The 16,479-nt window shown below is 43.3% G+C and overlaps 1 long non-coding RNA gene across 2 annotated transcripts; it reads right to left on the bottom strand.

Annotated features, from left to right (window-relative positions):
- Positions 1-224: 224 nt before the first annotated feature.
- On the bottom strand, positions 225-16,241 carry LOC135983964 (uncharacterized). Of its 2 annotated transcripts, none has more exons than XR_010601849.1 (3): positions 16,132-16,241; positions 4,549-4,688; positions 225-3,139 (listed from the first exon to the last, which is right to left on the bottom strand). It is a non-coding gene; the product is annotated as an uncharacterized LOC135983964 (long non-coding RNA). The 2 variants fall into 2 exon arrangements; XR_010601850.1 differs by having other exon boundaries at positions 225-3,078.
- Between the last annotated feature and the right edge of the window lie 238 nt (positions 16,242-16,479).

Raw genomic sequence — 16,479 nt, 5'->3', positions numbered from 1 at the left:
ACTTAGCCAAAGTGGTTGAAACAATAAAACAGTCCATAGGAAAAGTGGATGTACAGAAGAGAAAGGACAGCATATCTAGGAGTTTATGCTCACCTTATACAGTAATATGTAGACACCTTCTAAAAAAATGTACATAGACAATTATTTTTGTAAGGATAGCATTTTGTCCTAAATTATGATTAAAATTATAGGATAACATACTAGTATTTTTACCTAGGTGCTTATATGGCCCCCATTACTTTAGGAAAAAATACCCTCACAAAGTATGGAAGTATTATAAATGCTAGTGTATGATGGTGAACTGAGAGAGAGAGCACAAGAGATTAGACAACTTGCCCATGGTCACATATCAGCTCTATGGCAGTGAGAAGAATTGAACCCAGCTTTTGAGAGTCCTAATCTAGGCCACACAAGACCATCATTCCTAGATCCATCCTGCATTGATACCAAATCACTGTTCTAAATGCAATCCAGGGCAGTATGCATTTAAAAATATATTGTCAGTAGCAACACTCCTGCACATCCCAGTAGCTAATAGAGGAAGTGAGACACCTGGCCAAAATCCCCTTTTTTTCCAGCATCTTTGTTTCTTAGATGAGAATTTGTTTTTTAAGTTTGCATTTAACCTCTTGAGCAACTTTCATTTTCTACTGCTCTTTCTGCACCAGATTGCTTCTATTTCACTAGTCCCCAATACGTGTTTCCATAGATTGGAATTTTTATTCTATTTTGCTCAAATACCCATCTGTCCTTTGTCATTGCATGAGAAAACTCTAGAGTAGTGAACCTCCAGGACTCAAGTGGGTTACTAAGAAACACCAATAGGGCTCCAAGTTTGACAGGAACATTTAATAGCATTTATGGCTAAACATAGCATGTTGAGAAATATTCTCTGGGTTTAGGCTGTAAATCTAATGTAAATTCAGAATGGAAACTGATAAGATTCTTTATTCTTGTATGCAGGTTACAGAAGCCACTACAAAGAGGCAGGGGCCTCAGTCTAGGACTTGTCTTGATGCTCTTGTTTTTGTCTTCCTGCTAGGTTAACGTCATCTTATATATTTTCTCCTGCATATTTAAATTATAATTTGGCATTTTTAGCTATGCAATTCCTGCTGAGACCTATAGGGGATACAGATGAAGCTTGATGCAGAATATACATTTATAAATTGTGTCAGTACTTTTCCATTATTCAGCCTCACTCATCCCAAATAAGTATGTAAGAAAATGATGTGTATCTCAAAATGTATGAAAATAGTGGTGTGAAGGTTACACCTGTCATGGTGTTCACAGTGAATGGAGACTACAGAAGTGGATCATCCCCATTAAAGGAAGTCAAATTGTTGTTACGATGTAAGAATATGAACACAGATGGCTTGTTCTATTTTTGTCATAATATGTGATGTGCTTTATAATGTAGGATCCAGAACAGGTATCAGAAGAGATAACTACATCTGGCAATCTATCATTCTGAAGAAACATAGAAGCCACTTAGGGGCTTAGCATGGAGCTCAGCTGAACTTGTATTAGCTCTAACATGGTGCCAACAGTAACATGGGACTAGAAGGACACATAGCATATACATTCACCTATCATATTGGGTGTGGGGTCCTATGGAGTTTGCAGGGCGATGTTTTCCCAATCCAGTGGATCCAGGAGATCTGAAGGGAAGAGCAAGCCCAGACCCCTGTAGGCAGAAGCTGTCCATATAAAGAGCTGCCCTTTAAGCTGCATTACTGCCCACGTGCCTCCCTCCTGCCAGGATTTGTGCTACCCTAATTCCCCCTGCAGCTACGAATAGCGTAGCTGAAGTCGAAGTATCTTGGATCGAATTACCCGGCGTCCAGACAGTGCGGGATCGATGGCCGCGACTCCCCCGTCAACTGCGCTACCACTACTTGCTGTGGTGGAGTTCCAGAGTCGACGGTGAGCGCATTCGGGGATAGATATCGCATTTTAACAAGACATGATATCAATCCCGGATAAATCGATTGCTACCCGCTGATATGGCAGGTAGTGAAGACATACCCTTTGTCTATACTGCTTTAGCCAGCATTCACTCCTGTTAGGATAATGGCCAGTCCTCTGTCCCTTCTTCTGACACTTCACCAAAACTCTCAGAACATCTTCTGGTTAGAGTTCCAGTGGATGGTCTTCCACAGGGTTTACAGGAGGGAAACCATCCCTAGGGGTGTCCCTTCCACATGAGCAGAGGAAAAATCTACCTGTGGTGTGTCTTCACTACACATAAATCAAGTGTTGCTTCAGTTTAATGTTTTCAAGCAAAAAACAAACAACAACGACTGCTGAAATTTCATGTTAAATGTTTCAGTTAATTTTGATAGATCATCAACATTTAAATTCTTCCTTTTTTGAAGCAATTAATTTATAGCTCACAACATCTAATGTCAAGGAAGCCCCAGAACTCAATTCAGACCATGTCAAAACTAGATGCTCCAGCAATGACTGACAACTATCACAGATGGATTGAAAGAGTTACTTAACATGACTATGAGGGAAACGTGACAAATTCTAGCATTTTTCCAGGGTGCATTGCGCATTCAAATAAATAAAGTACAAAGAAACAACATTTTGATCAGATTTGTATGTCTTCAATACACCCGTCAAATAATTTCACATGCACACATAGGGATGCACAGAAACACATACACGTGTATACTTTCACATTCTGCCTTGAAGTAAATAATTGCAAATTATTTATCTTTGTCGCAATACCTTTGTTGCAAGAACATATTTAAAAATAACCAGCAATCTCTTATTTGTTTGGCAGATAGACATTTTTAAAAGCTTTTTTCTGAAACTTTTTCTTAATCTGTACACATTTAACAGGATTTTTCTTCTGTCAGGTTTCTATTACAATTTTACTCTTTGTCCAACCTGATGTTTGCTCATTCTTTTACATTTTCTTTTTTGTTTCTCTTTTTCCCAGGCATCCATTTGAAGAAGATTTCATTATAAAGTATCTTTGCTGATGTTTTGCTTTTCTTGCATGGCAAGTGTATTTTGTAACTTAAAATGGTCTGTTTCTTTTCAAGTGATTTCTTTATGTGGGCTCCACTATAATGAGGTTGAGAGAATGGATGAATTCATTACAAAGCAACCTGTGCTGTTTTTCAAACTGCAAAAGATATCATGATAAAATGCGTTGAGTTCTCAAAGAAACCTTCCAGCAGGGGGATGTAGAATTCCAGTTTCAGATGTGTTACAGAATAGGTGGGACAATTATCTTTCTGTGTCATGAACGCTAAAATGGATCTATATAAAAAAAAAGGCAGGGGGGGGGGGAAAATAACCTGAGGAGTTTCAAAGCCTGCATAATTACTAACTTGTTTCCCTGTTGTAATCCAAATAAATTAGGATGCTGATCTGTTGAATTACATGCCTGATGACTGTCCAGCAAATGCTAAGGGCGAGTATTATCTGAATAAGTTCAGACTGAACAATGAAGTGAGGAAATGGGATCACAGTTTGGAAACTGTAGGGCAATAATGTGTGGCTTGAAACACTGCAAACTGGAACTGTAGAATTTCACATTGTTCTGGCATGTAGTTTTCACTACTGTATTGTACAACTCTAATGATACTTTAAGATAAGGTAGATGAACATAATACATGGAAAAAAGAGGGTGTTGATAGCATCTGAAGGCATCTAGAAAAGTCATAGGAAAAACACTGATCCACAAAGCCTGAGTTAGGTGCCTAGGCTACAACAAATGGGGGGAGGTTGGCATCATACAACATAATCCAGAGAGCCAGCACACTAGGCAGAGAGCTACCTAAGCTAGCCAATGGATGACTGTGACCGGAGAGGTGTTTGCTAACCCTGCCCCTCTCAGAGTTCAGCACTTAAGTCCATTCTGCAGGGAGGTGCCTATTTCTGCTAGTGATTCATGAACTGGGAGAAGATGGGTATTCATCTGCCTATGTTGTGTGTGGGGCCTGAAACAAAAAATGGGATGGGGAGAAGGATAGAATGCCCTCCCTTATAACCTTTAGCCCAGTGGACAGGGTACTCATCCAAGATGTGAGAGACCCCTGGCTCAAGTTCCCCCTCCACATGAACAGGGATCCATCACCTCTCAGGTGAGTGCCCTAGCTACAGAGCCATTCTAACTCTTTCACTGGCCCAATTAATATTTAATTACAGTATACTCATTTATCTGAACCCCTATTGCTCAAACCTCCACATTATCTGAATCCCTTCCTTGTCCCCCATGAATCTCATGCTGGGGACGAGGAAGGGATTTGTATAATATGGAGGTTCAGACAGAGTAGAAACCTCCCCATCCAGAAGTGCAGGAGGAGGAAAAGCCCCTGGCTGCTGATGAATGGCTCCTGCCCTCTCGATTATCTGAACTTCCAATTATCTGAATAAAATCCCTGCCCTCCCCCAGGCTGTTATGATAATCGGGAATAGATGGTATTCAATTAAAGTAGAACTCAATAGAAAAGATTGAGGAACACCCACATCAGAATATTGCATAGTCCAGTGATTTTCCCACTCCCGCCTTCCCAGCCATAAACTCACTTGAGGGGCTGGATCCAGTTGACGGTCTCTGAGCATGCCTATCGGTGCGAGCCCTGCACACAACATAGGCAGAGGATTGTCTCTCTCCGCTGGTCTGTGAGTCACTGTGGGACACAGCAGGGAGACGAGTGTATGGACGCCTGGAGGAGGAAGCAATGCACATGCTCAGGGGCTGAAACATAGGCACTTGGGGAACTGTTACTGCAAAAACATAGGCACAGAGCGAGTTTAGGCACCTACAGGGTTAGGAGGCAGCTGAGCAGGAGTTTTGTGGATCAGAGCGGTGCTTAAAAACAGGATTTAGATGCTTAAAATGGGACTTAGGCACCGAAATACCATGGTCAATCACCCCCTTGGTACTATAAACCCTCCTGACCAACTGCTACTGCTTGCCTATTAAACAAGAAGCATTTGAGCCCTGCTCACAGGGGGAATTTAAGATGACAATTCCAAGAAAAATTGAAAATCAGAGCCTGCTGTGAGCTTTAATTAGGATGTTCAGGGCACTGTTCCAGTTGAGCCAGTTTGGCACCTCTCTCCGAGAGAGCCATTACCTTTCCCCAACTCAGGAAATGGCAGCATTGTTTTAAGGACACACCCTTCCCCTCCAGACACCCCATATGCTCATCTGCATTGAAGTGAGCCATACTGATGTATTTCAGCAGCACTATAGTTGCAGGTCTGATTGTTGTTGTTTGTTTTTGGCAAAGGATTGTATTGGCTAATTTGATATTGAACAGATTAATTTAATACCATGAAATGAACGTGGAAGTCACTGTTGCCAGAAGTGATTCGCAAATCTCAAAAGTTTCAGAACCTCTTTCCATAGACGGGATTGTGCCACAAAGCTAGGATCCAGATACAAAACTTTCCCTAATTGAGGAGCTGTTCATTCTCTGGGTCAAAAATAGGCCCAGTGGCTTCCCCAAACCTTGAGAGGAAGGGTGGTCTTGTGGTTAAGTCATTGGTCTTGGACTGAGAGGTCTAATTCTGATTGGACACTGGTGTCAGTCAGGAGTAATTCTATTGAAGTTAATAGTGATGCAATGGTGTAACATCAACGCAAGTGAGATCAGAACCAGGTTCTTGGGTTCTATTCCCCAGCTCTGCCACAGACTTCCTTTGTCTTGCCAAAGTTCACATCTATGAACTTCAGTGCCTCAGTTTCCCCACATGCCTCACAGTTGTATTGTAAAGATAATTCATTAATGCTTTACAAGGGTAAACATTGTATGAGAGTAGTAGGGAAAAGTCTATAAATTAATACATCTTTGTGGGAAAGTCTGACTTTGTTTAGAAAATTAACATTTTAAAAATACTGACAAACCCAGAAGGTGCTGATCTGCACGTTTTGCCCCCCCCCCCCCATGTTCTTAGTGCTACAATAAATTCATAATCCCTGGGAATATGTGAAGAAAAAAATATATACAACCCAGACTGTCAGCTGGTGTAAACTGTCATAATTCCATTGAAGTCAATGGAGTCACCCCAGTTTACACCTACAGAGCGCCTGGCTCACATAGATCTGTAAGAACAATGGGGGGGATTTTGGCAAAGGGACCAGAGTCCCATTTATCTACTTACCTAGCATCAAAGGCCACAATCCCTGGAACCAAAATGCACTGGATTCAGTCTTCTTGAGCCACCTTTCCCCTTGTTGAGTTCCCTTCCGCCAATAAAAGTTTCCTCAAACCAGTTGCTCACTCCTCCTCACCTTCCCCTATTCACCCTGAGATTTCTTATCCCAAAATAGAAATTCCTTTAGAGCACGTAAGTTGGAATTTGGACTGGAGAATTTGAGTGGTTCAAAAGCTGCATTACTAGCCGTAGCATATGTCAACTGAAGAAGGAAATGTTTCTAACCTAATTGTAGAAAATTGCGTTCAGGGAAATATAACAGAATAATAACTGAAACAAAATGCCAGCAAAGCCAATTAAGTGGTTCTAAATTAAAGAAACCAAGCTGTTCATGTACCAATGCCAGTACTCACCAGTGCTTTCTGTTATCCAATAACTAGGCTAATTCATGGGGCTCACTCCTACCCCCACTGGAATAAGTGGCAAAACGCCTAATGATTGCAGTGCGAGCAGAATCCAGTTAATAATCTGCCAACTGTCAGTTCAATAGGACTCATAATTGTGCAGTTGGCCATGTAAAAATGTTCATCTGAAAGTCATATTTTGTAAAAACAAATCTAGAGCAGACATTCCATTGTAATAGATAATTATGGATGGCTTACATTTTATAGTCTTCTCTATGTATATGTCATTGGATATTATCAAAGCTGAACAACAGAGAATGTAATACAAATTGATACAGATGGCCATGAAGAACAAGTTAGTGCATATATGAAGGTACAATATTACATTAAGATGGAATCTTATGAGTTCAATTTCCAGAGGCATTATATATGAGTGAGACCCCACTGATTTTAATAGGATTGTATAGTGTGTAAATCAGTGTACAATTTGAGTTCCTGGGATACCAAAGCTAGATTCACTCTTATTGACACAGGAAGATGCATGAAAAACCTCAGGAAAAAAAAGGGAGCTCACTGCTCCCCAGGGGAGATTCATAGAGTTTTAGGACCGAAGGAACCATGATATCACTTGGTCCGACCTCTGGTGTAGCAAAGGCCATTACATTTCACCAAATTACCCCATTATTGGGCTCAGTAACTTGTGTTTGACTAAAGCAACACTTCCTTTAGTAGTTGTCTCCAATGGTTAACTCACCCCTACTGTTAACTAATTGTGCATAATTCCTAATTTGAATTTGCATGGCTTCAACTTCCTGCCATTTGGTCTTGTTTTGCCTCTTTTCTCTAGAAGAAAGAGCTCTTCCACTATTTTCTTCCCATGCAGGTACTTATACACCATAATCCTGTCACCTAAATGCCACTGTGAGGCATTTTCTCCAGCCCTCAAATAATTTTTGTGGCTCTTTTCAGCACGTTCTCCAACATATTTTTCCAACACACCTCCATGAGAAGGCAGGTGATGTGTCTACCATCCTCCCTCAGGAATTCCAATTTAGCCCTTGTTTTCACCAGGGTCTTCTTAGGAGACCCACCAGTGGATGCTGTGCTGACAACATTTGGTGACAAACAAGCTGAATCAGCAGATCTACACTCATTGCCAGGCATGTTCTCTCCCCAGACATCATTCTTCTGGTAGCATTAAACAGTTGAGACTCTCAGGCAGAAGTGAAGTTGCAGTGGGGCACTGTGCACCATTCAGCCCTGTCCTTCTACTCTCCCTCCACCAAAAGCAGAATTTCTTCTGTCAGGGGCTCTTTGCATGAGTTTATGGCAGCAGAAATTGACTCTGTCCCATGTCTAGGCTTTTTCTTAAACAAATTTTAGTGTATTTTTTAGGGTTGTCACAGGATAGCTGACCCGTGGAGGGGGTGTCAGGTGGGGGGTGTGTGTGAAGGGGAGGGTGCAGCAACCACAGCAGGGACCAAATAGGCTCTGCCATTGTAAACATCAAAAGAAAAGGAGTCAAGATACTCCTGCCAATTGGGGACAGGTATTATGGACAAGTGGGGATGTAAGTTGTGTCTGCCCCTAGGGGAGCAGAGATCATTGAGATTGCTGATTGGTGCAGGGTGCTGAGGCACCTGGGGAAGTCCAGATCATGAAGAACACTTGGTTTCAGATAGCAGAGACCCTGATGGCTGCTAATGCTGAGCTAGAGCCTGATGAAACACAGAGCAGGGTCAAAAAGATCGTAGTCCTAGGGGTAATGTGCTTCAAGAGTGGGGAGCTTGGGCATATAAAAAGATGTTGCCCTGCAGGAAGTTCAAGCTTCAAAAACAGATGGGACATCACTATGGGGGTGAAAGAGGCTGTATAACTGGGCAAGCCTAGGGTAGAGAGGTCAGTGCAAGAGAATGGCCATAAGGTTTACATTTCCCCCCTCTATTAACAGGGGTGCTTTGACACCCCTGTTAGCCTCAGGGCATGAGAGCTTGGGAAGTTTGAGGGGCCTACTACAAGCCCATTATTCAGTTTTCAGGCCCAAATGTGGGCTTTCCTACCGAAACTGTCCAAGCAAGGGAAGCAAGCCAGAAACTACCTGACAAGCAGGCAGGGCAAGTAGCAGAAAGAGAGAGAGAAGTCACTTTGTCATGCTTGAAAAGGAATGCTGCCTTCTTCATGAGGAAATCTATGTTAGTGCCCAAGAAGTCCAGCAATAAGGGTGAAGCTTAAGCACCTGGGTGGGCAGATGATGTCTAAGATGCTTCAAGTGCTAGAGGAGCTTACACTTGAGGAGCTTGAACAAGGTGCCAGACTTGGGGTGACTGGGATGGACCAATCATGGGGGTGACCAGTATACTCAAAGTCCTAGAGGAGAAGCAATGCCCAGAAACCCAAATATCTCAACTCAAGAAGGAGCAACACAATAGCACAAAGCCTCATTAAAAGTCCATTAGGGGAAACTGAGGCAGAGATGCACCCACTGTTCCATATCCGGCCTCCAGGGAATGCTCTAGGAGTCAATGCCAACATAGATCTAAATTACAAATTTTAAATCTGGACCTGGATTTCATATTTTCTATTGTTTAGGGTTACAATTGTTTTGGTTTTTTTATGGTGTTCATTATAGAGAAGGGGCCAGCTGCAAAATCCAGATCTGAATCTGTTTGAATTCTTTTCTACAAAATTCAGATACAGAGTTTTAGCCTGGACCCACCTCTATTACAAACTCCTATTTCTCACCTTGCAGCTTATTACTGGTGGTAGGAGACTCATTGCAGAAATACACAGAGGCATCAGTTTGGGGGCAAAACAGATGGGAGAATCATTTCATTTGATAGATATTTTTCTATAATTGGCCATTTTAATGCACTTTAGAAAGGTTTTCTGCATTCACAGGCAAAAGGAGGTTGAACAGGAGATGTGGCAATTGAAATATAACATTTAGGGAATTTAATTAGCACCTCAAACAGATCACAACTCTCATTCACTTAATCACTTGTGTATTTTGCTAAGATACAAGATTCTGAAAATAACAAAAATGCCCTTGTAATTCACTGATATTTGAGAAAGTGCAGTTTGACTTTTCCTCTTGCACACTATCAAGTACATTGTCCAATGTATATAGTACACAATCGGTCACAATAAAAGCACCAGACTGCATTTGGTGATTCAGGAGCAGAGTGCTGTAGAGGAATGCTCGAGAGCCATAGTATGGAACATGGACAGGAGTAGAAAGAGAGAACAATGCAATGTCTTGGCTTCAACGGGAACGGAATGAGACCTCTGCTTTCTCAATCTAGCCTGTTCCTCTTGAATGAGTGTCATTTTATTATACTTCTAACACTTCCACAGAGACCCCAGCTCTGCCATCCTGCTTTCTCATAACTGAAGAATTACACTCTGGTAGGTCTCAATCTATTCCCCCCAGCCCCAATGGATTGCTGATATAAGGTTTCCTTGCAATGTACTTCTCTAAAATGGGATCATTTTAAACTGTTCTGAATGTGGCAAACCACCTGACTTCTTACTTCTGGACTAGTTGTGACTAGATGAGCTATCTAAAACCTGTGAGAATGCACAGTCCACTAGACTAATAGTTGATCTCTTTATTGTGAAAGAATCCTATATAATCTAGTAGATAATGATACAGACGGTCAGCCTAACCTCAGTCCCTGGAAAAATCATGGAGCAGGTTCTCAACAAATCCATTTTTGAGCACTTGGAGGAGAGGAAGATGATCAGGAACAGTCAACTTGGATTTACCAAGGGCATGTCATGCCTGACCAACCTGATTGCCTTCTCTGATGAGATAACTGGCTCTGTGGATATGGGGAAAGCGGTGGACATGATAAATCTTGACTTTAACAAAGCTTTTGATATGGTCTCCCACATATTCTTGCCAGCAAGTTAAAAAAGTATGGACTGGATGAATGGACTATAAAGTGGATAGAAAGCTGGTTGGATCGTCAGGCTCAATGAGTAGTGATCAATGGCTCTATGTCTAGCTGGCAGCCGGTATCAAGCGGAGTGTCCCAGGAGTCGGTCCTGGGGCTGGTTTTGTTCAACATCTTCATTAATGATCTGGATGATGGGATGGATTGCACCCTCAGCAAGTTTGCAGTTGACACTAAACTGGCGGAAGAGGTAGATAAGCTGGAGGATAGAGATAGGGTCCAGAGTGACCTAGACAAATTGGAGGATTGGGCCAAAAGAAATCTAATGAAGTTCAACAAGGACAAGTGCAGAGTCCTGCACTTAGGACGGAAGAATCCCATGTGCTGCTACAGGCTGGGGACTGACTGGCTAAGCGGCAGTTCTGCAGAAAAGGACCTGGAGATTACAGTGGACAAGAAGCTGGATACGAGTCAGTGGTGTGCCCTTGTTGCCAAGAAGGCTAATGGGATATTGGGCTGCATTAGTAGAAGCATTGCCAGCAGATCAAGGAAGTGATTATTCCCCCTCTATTCAGCACTGGTGAGGCCACATCTGGAGTATTGCATCCCGTTTCGGTCCCCCACTGCAGAAAGGATGTGGACAAATTGGAGAGAGTCCAGCAGAAGGCAATGAAAAGGGGGACATGACTTATGAAGAGAGGCTGAGGGAACTGGACTTATTTAGTCTGCAGAAGAAGAGAAGAGTGGGGGGGGGGGATTTGATAGCAGCCTTCAACTACCTGAAGGGGGGGTTCCAAAGAGGATGGAGTTAGACTGTTCTCAGTGGTGTCAGATGACAGAACAAGGAGCAATGGTGTCAAGTTGCAGTGTGGTTGGTCTAGGTTGGATATTAGGAAACACTATTTCACTAGGTGGGTGGGGAAGCACTGGAAGGGGTTATCTAGGGAGGTGGTGAAATCTCCATCCTTAGAGGTTTTTAAGGCCTGGCTTGACAAAGCCCTGGTTGGGATTGGTCCTGCTTTGAGCAGGGGTTTGGACTAGATGACCTCCTGAGGTCTCTTCCAGCCCTAATTTTCTATGATTCTAATTTTTGAGCTGCCTTATATAATTTAATTATTTTCCTGATGTAGAATTCTGGAGGATGACTAAAAAGTAAACCCCACAGAAAAGGTTCCCATGCTTTATTCAAATTCTATGGGCCTGCTTTTTCACTTGGTTATAGCAGTTTAGTGCAGGTGGTAACTCCAATGTAAAACTGGCATAACCAAGTGAAAATTCAGACCTGATATTTTTAGAGCAGCACCCTATTGGTTTAATCCCTACTAAGTGCCACAGCACTTTCCCAAAAGGGTGCCTTTCATTGCTACGTGTATTTAATCTAACCTCCCATTTGGCTGGCAGTCTGGAAAGTGCCACTGTACTTTTGCATTTACAGATCAAGCCCAACAAAGAAGATTTTTTGTTTTGATCTGGACTCTGGTTCTTTTGAACACACTGGCTCATGTACTGACCTTGAACTGTGAATGTATTTCCACAGATTCGACTTCGTACTATGTAAGGGTTAAGAACATAGTATGGCCAGCTATTGCTTTGTACATGAATATAAGCTCCATGTGGGTGGACACATGTAATTGCCTGGAGCCCCATCAAAGTTAATGAGACACAGGTTCTTATTGCAAGATCAAGTCCTATGCCTTAGCCAAAGATTTTGAATTTATCCTTAGTTGCATGTGTCTGTTTATTCTGTAGCATTCTAATTATGTTACATTCTCTGGATGTAGCCTTATAATGAATTGATGATAGGAATAAATTCCGATTTGCTTCTTCCTGGAGTATTTTTAAATAGGACCAGTTCATATACAAATTTACAGATTAAGTTAATGTCATATAAGATGTAACATTCCTTTGTGGTTTAACCTGTCATTAAGTCTGATTATTCTACTGTGTTACGAGCTTACTCAGAATAGGAGAGAAAAACATCTTGTCTTCCTGACAGGGCGGGGGTGAAGAGGGGGAAGATTATATAAAAGAGATAGCAGGCCTAGATCTGCCTCTGTTACTCTGGATTTGCATCAGTGTCATTCCATGCACTTCAGAGAGTCTGAATTTGCTTCTGAGTAACCAAGAGCAGAATTTGGCCCACTTTGTATAAAAGCTGCATCCTGTTGCTATGGTAAGCAAAGTTCTAAGAATTAGAGATGGTGAATAACACCAGGTTGTTGTGATAAATGATACATCAAAAATGACTGGTTTCTCACAGTGCCTCTCTTTTAATTGATATGTTTTTTTGGGAATTGCTCTGTATTGATTAATGCAATTAATCAGAATCCTGCTGTACCTAAGACAGCTTTAAAATTCCAGTGGCTGGATCTCCAGGGAGAGAACAGATATGACCTGGTTCTATTATGTAACCAGAGAAATGAGATTGGTTAGCTTAAAATGACAACTTTGTGCTCCGTGCACTCTCATTGATTTCTGAAAAAGCTGTCTTCTGGCAGCAGCAATCAACACAGCTAAAGCCGTAACAGCTACAAGAAAGCTGTATTTTCAGAATCTCAAACTTCCTAGAATTTGAAATGGATACTTTAAAAAGAAAAGGTTACAATGCCTTTTCACACGGACTTATTTTGCTTATATTTGCAAAGGGAATGTCATGCAGAGAGAGCATATACACAAATTTATTCTGCTCCAGACAGAAGAAGCCTTTCGGTGCCTACAGATCAGCACCTCTAGGCCTCCCACAAAATGTGAGGGACAACATGGGTTTGTTCAATAAAGTCCCTAGCTCCTGGCCTGAAAAATGTGCAGTTTAAGGCCCTGATCCTGCAACTGCATCCTCATGGCAGACCTGGCACTCACAAGGAGCCCCAGCAGGCAGAGGAACCCTCTGAACAGCTGCACTTGCCATATAGGAGCCTATTAAAAGATGACACACTGGGAAACCTAGGGGAGGCAGTTAGCTTGGAATTTCTTTAAGTTTTAATGATACAACATATAAATTATAGATGTAAACATTATCAGCATTAGAGAGCCAGGAACTCAGCGCAGAAGAAAACACAAAGGAAGAGACGGTCTTCAACTTACTGTCTCAAGCCATGATCCTAGTCTCTCTGACGTCAGTCATAAAACCTCTGACTTCCAAGGGATCAAGATCAAGTGCTAACGGTTTCCAGCTACAGGGCATCGAAGTCTGGAGAACTATGCCAATTTATACCAGATGAGGATATGGGCTATAACAGTTCAGACCTGTGACTACACTGAATTATTACAAACCTCTGCAGTGTCACTATATTGTAAACTATTGCTATTACAAAATAAATGACATTTCTCCATTCTGTCAGACTTTCATGAGGTGGTGATGAGAAAGGCACCTATTGTCAACAAAAGCACCTCGGTTCCATGTTAATTGATTCCTGGAGAAACAACTGCAAGACCTGGAAGTAATCTATGTTCACAATGTTTGCAGAAAAAGTATGTGAATATGGAGTAATTTATAAACCATGGATTCATTAGAGAGTTTACCTTTGTGGCTTTGATACAAAATTGATAATTAAGTTATGAACATGTGCCTTTAAGATGTTGGAACAGATTTAATACATGGTGCCTGCAATGAGTCCAGCCATCTGATTTCACAGGAGATATATGGAGCTAGAGCAAAGCATTAGTCATTAGGGGCAGTCTCTGGAAAAGTACTTAGGTGGTACAATGCTGAGTGTCATGGCACCTAACTTTTCAGACCTTAAGGGGAGGAAAAAAAAAAAATCACAAGAACACGGTGATCCACAAAGCCTGAGTTGGCAGCCTAGGCTCCCTAAATACAATAAATGGGGAGAGACAGGTGCCTAAGGATGTGTCTATACTGCATGCTTCTTTCTGGGGCTTTTCATACTTGCCTAGCACCCCCCTGCACACATATAACTAGCAATGTAGCCCGTGAGGCACTGCTTAGGCAAGTAGAATAAAGGCACGCCTGAAGGAGGTGGGGATGTGTGTGAATACATACCCTACACCACTCTACTCACCCAAGCAGTGCCTCCCTGCAGAGGTGAAATGCATTTCTGCCAGGGCGGGAGTTGGGCTGAGCACAGCTGAGGGGGATGTGCCTGGGAAAGGCACTGGCGGCTTGCGCTCCCACTGAGCTCCGCTAGGAGGCACCTGGAGCAGGGAAGAGAGACTGGGCTGGCAGCACAGCTCTGCCAGAGGGGGTGCCTGGAAGCCTGCTGAGACCCGCCCCTTCCTCATCCGCTACTGCAGTTACTGCTTCGGCCTGTACTGGGAGAAGGAGCTGTGAGAGGAGTGGGGCAAAGTGGTGCTGGCTTGGAGCGGGTGTGGGAAGTGCAGGTGTAGTGGGAAAGGCAGAGGTGACAAGTCCCCTGAACCTTTAAATTCTGCCCTCCCCCCACTATCAAGAGTTACTTGTTCTTACCCTGTCTACATTGATATTTTTAGCAGTGTGATGTCCTGCTGCCTCCCAGTGCTGGAGACTCTCTCTGCTGCAGGAAAAGAGGGGAAGGTGTTGGCAGTGGGGAGACAGCTGGGAAGAGCTCCCTGCTGCTGGAGCCCTTCCCTGCTATAGGGAAAGACTCCAGCGGGGGACAGGGAGCTGCTGAAGTCTTTCCCCACTGCCTCCCCTCTCCCAGAGGGCTTCACTGACATGCATAGGAACACACCGCAGTGTGGACACAGTGTGCTTTTCACTGTGGGTGTGTGGCTACACATATACCATACACCACTACCAGTGGTGACATAACCTAGGAATGTGACCCACATAAGCCAGCACACTAGGCTTGGACCCACCTAAGCTAGACAATGGGAGATGCAGATGACAGGGTGTGTGCTAAAACCCTGCCTTTCTCTAAGAGATAAGTGCCTAAAACTCTACTGCATGGAGTAATCCATGAACAGGAACCAGTTGCCTGCAGTCAGGCAGCTAAGGCACCTTAGGTGTTTCTTGCAGGAGTAAGTTAAGCACCAGCCTCCTTCCACATGGAATGGTCAGGGGGAGATGTGATGATGGTGAATAAATAATGTAAGAGAGATTGGACCAGGGGGACTTCACCCTCGGTCTTCCTCTCTCACTCAAGTATCTAATCATTGGGCCAGAAAGAGAGAGAATGACTCCATATCCCAGTGGTTAGGGCACCCACCCAGATCCAGTCCCCCTGCTCCAGTCACTCTTGCATTATTTACCCATAGTGGAAAAGCTTCACCAGGAGAGACTGAGGGAGTCCCACATCAAAATGCCCCTTAACTCAGTAGTTAAAGCATCTGCCTCAAAGAGGGAATTGAACTTGGATTTTCAGCATCCTAGGTGAGTGCTCTCATCTCTGGGTTAAAAGCTGTAAAGTGGGGCACCACTCTTCTGGGTAGTTTTGAATGGGATCTGATCTGGTAGGTGTGCTCAGTAGCCACTGTGACAAAGTTCCTCCTTTATCTTGGTGGGTCCTGCACTTATTGGCAGATTTTCTTGCCTCAGAGATTCACCATGTGGGTTGGGGAACAGCCCAGAGACCTTCCCCTCTGGGAGAACCCACAGTCCAGGTCAATTGTGGGGGGAAACCCAGGCCTGCTCTCTACTCCAGGTTCCAGCCCAGGGCCCTGTAGGCTGCAGCTATCTATAGTGCCTCCTGTAACAGCTGCATGACAGCTACAACTCCCTGGGCCACTTCCCCATGGCCTCCTCCAAACACCTTCCTTATTCTCACCACAGGACCTTCCTCCTAGTGTCTGATAACGCTTGTGCTCCTCAGTCCTCCAGCAACCCTCAGCTTCTTGCACCTCTTCCTCCCAGCTCCTCACACCACAAACCGAAGTGAGTTCCTTTTAAAACCCAGGTGCCCTGATTAGCCTGACTTAATTGATTCTAGCAGCTTCTTCTTAATTGGCTCCAGGTGTCCTAATTAGCCTGTCTTAACTGATTCTAGCAGGTTTCTGATTACTCTAGTGCAGCCCCTGCTCTGGTCACTCAGGGAACAGAAAACTACTCATCCAGTGACCAGTATATTTGCCCTCTACCAGACTCCTGTACCCCACTGGTCTGGGTCTGTCACACC

Source organism: Chrysemys picta, chromosome 1 (assembly GCF_011386835.1).
Source record: "Chrysemys picta bellii isolate R12L10 chromosome 1, ASM1138683v2, whole genome shotgun sequence".
Taxonomy (NCBI): domain Eukaryota; kingdom Metazoa; phylum Chordata; order Testudines; family Emydidae; genus Chrysemys; species Chrysemys picta.
Note: the sequence above shows the minus strand (reverse complement) of the source record. Positions and strands in the feature narration are given on the sequence as shown.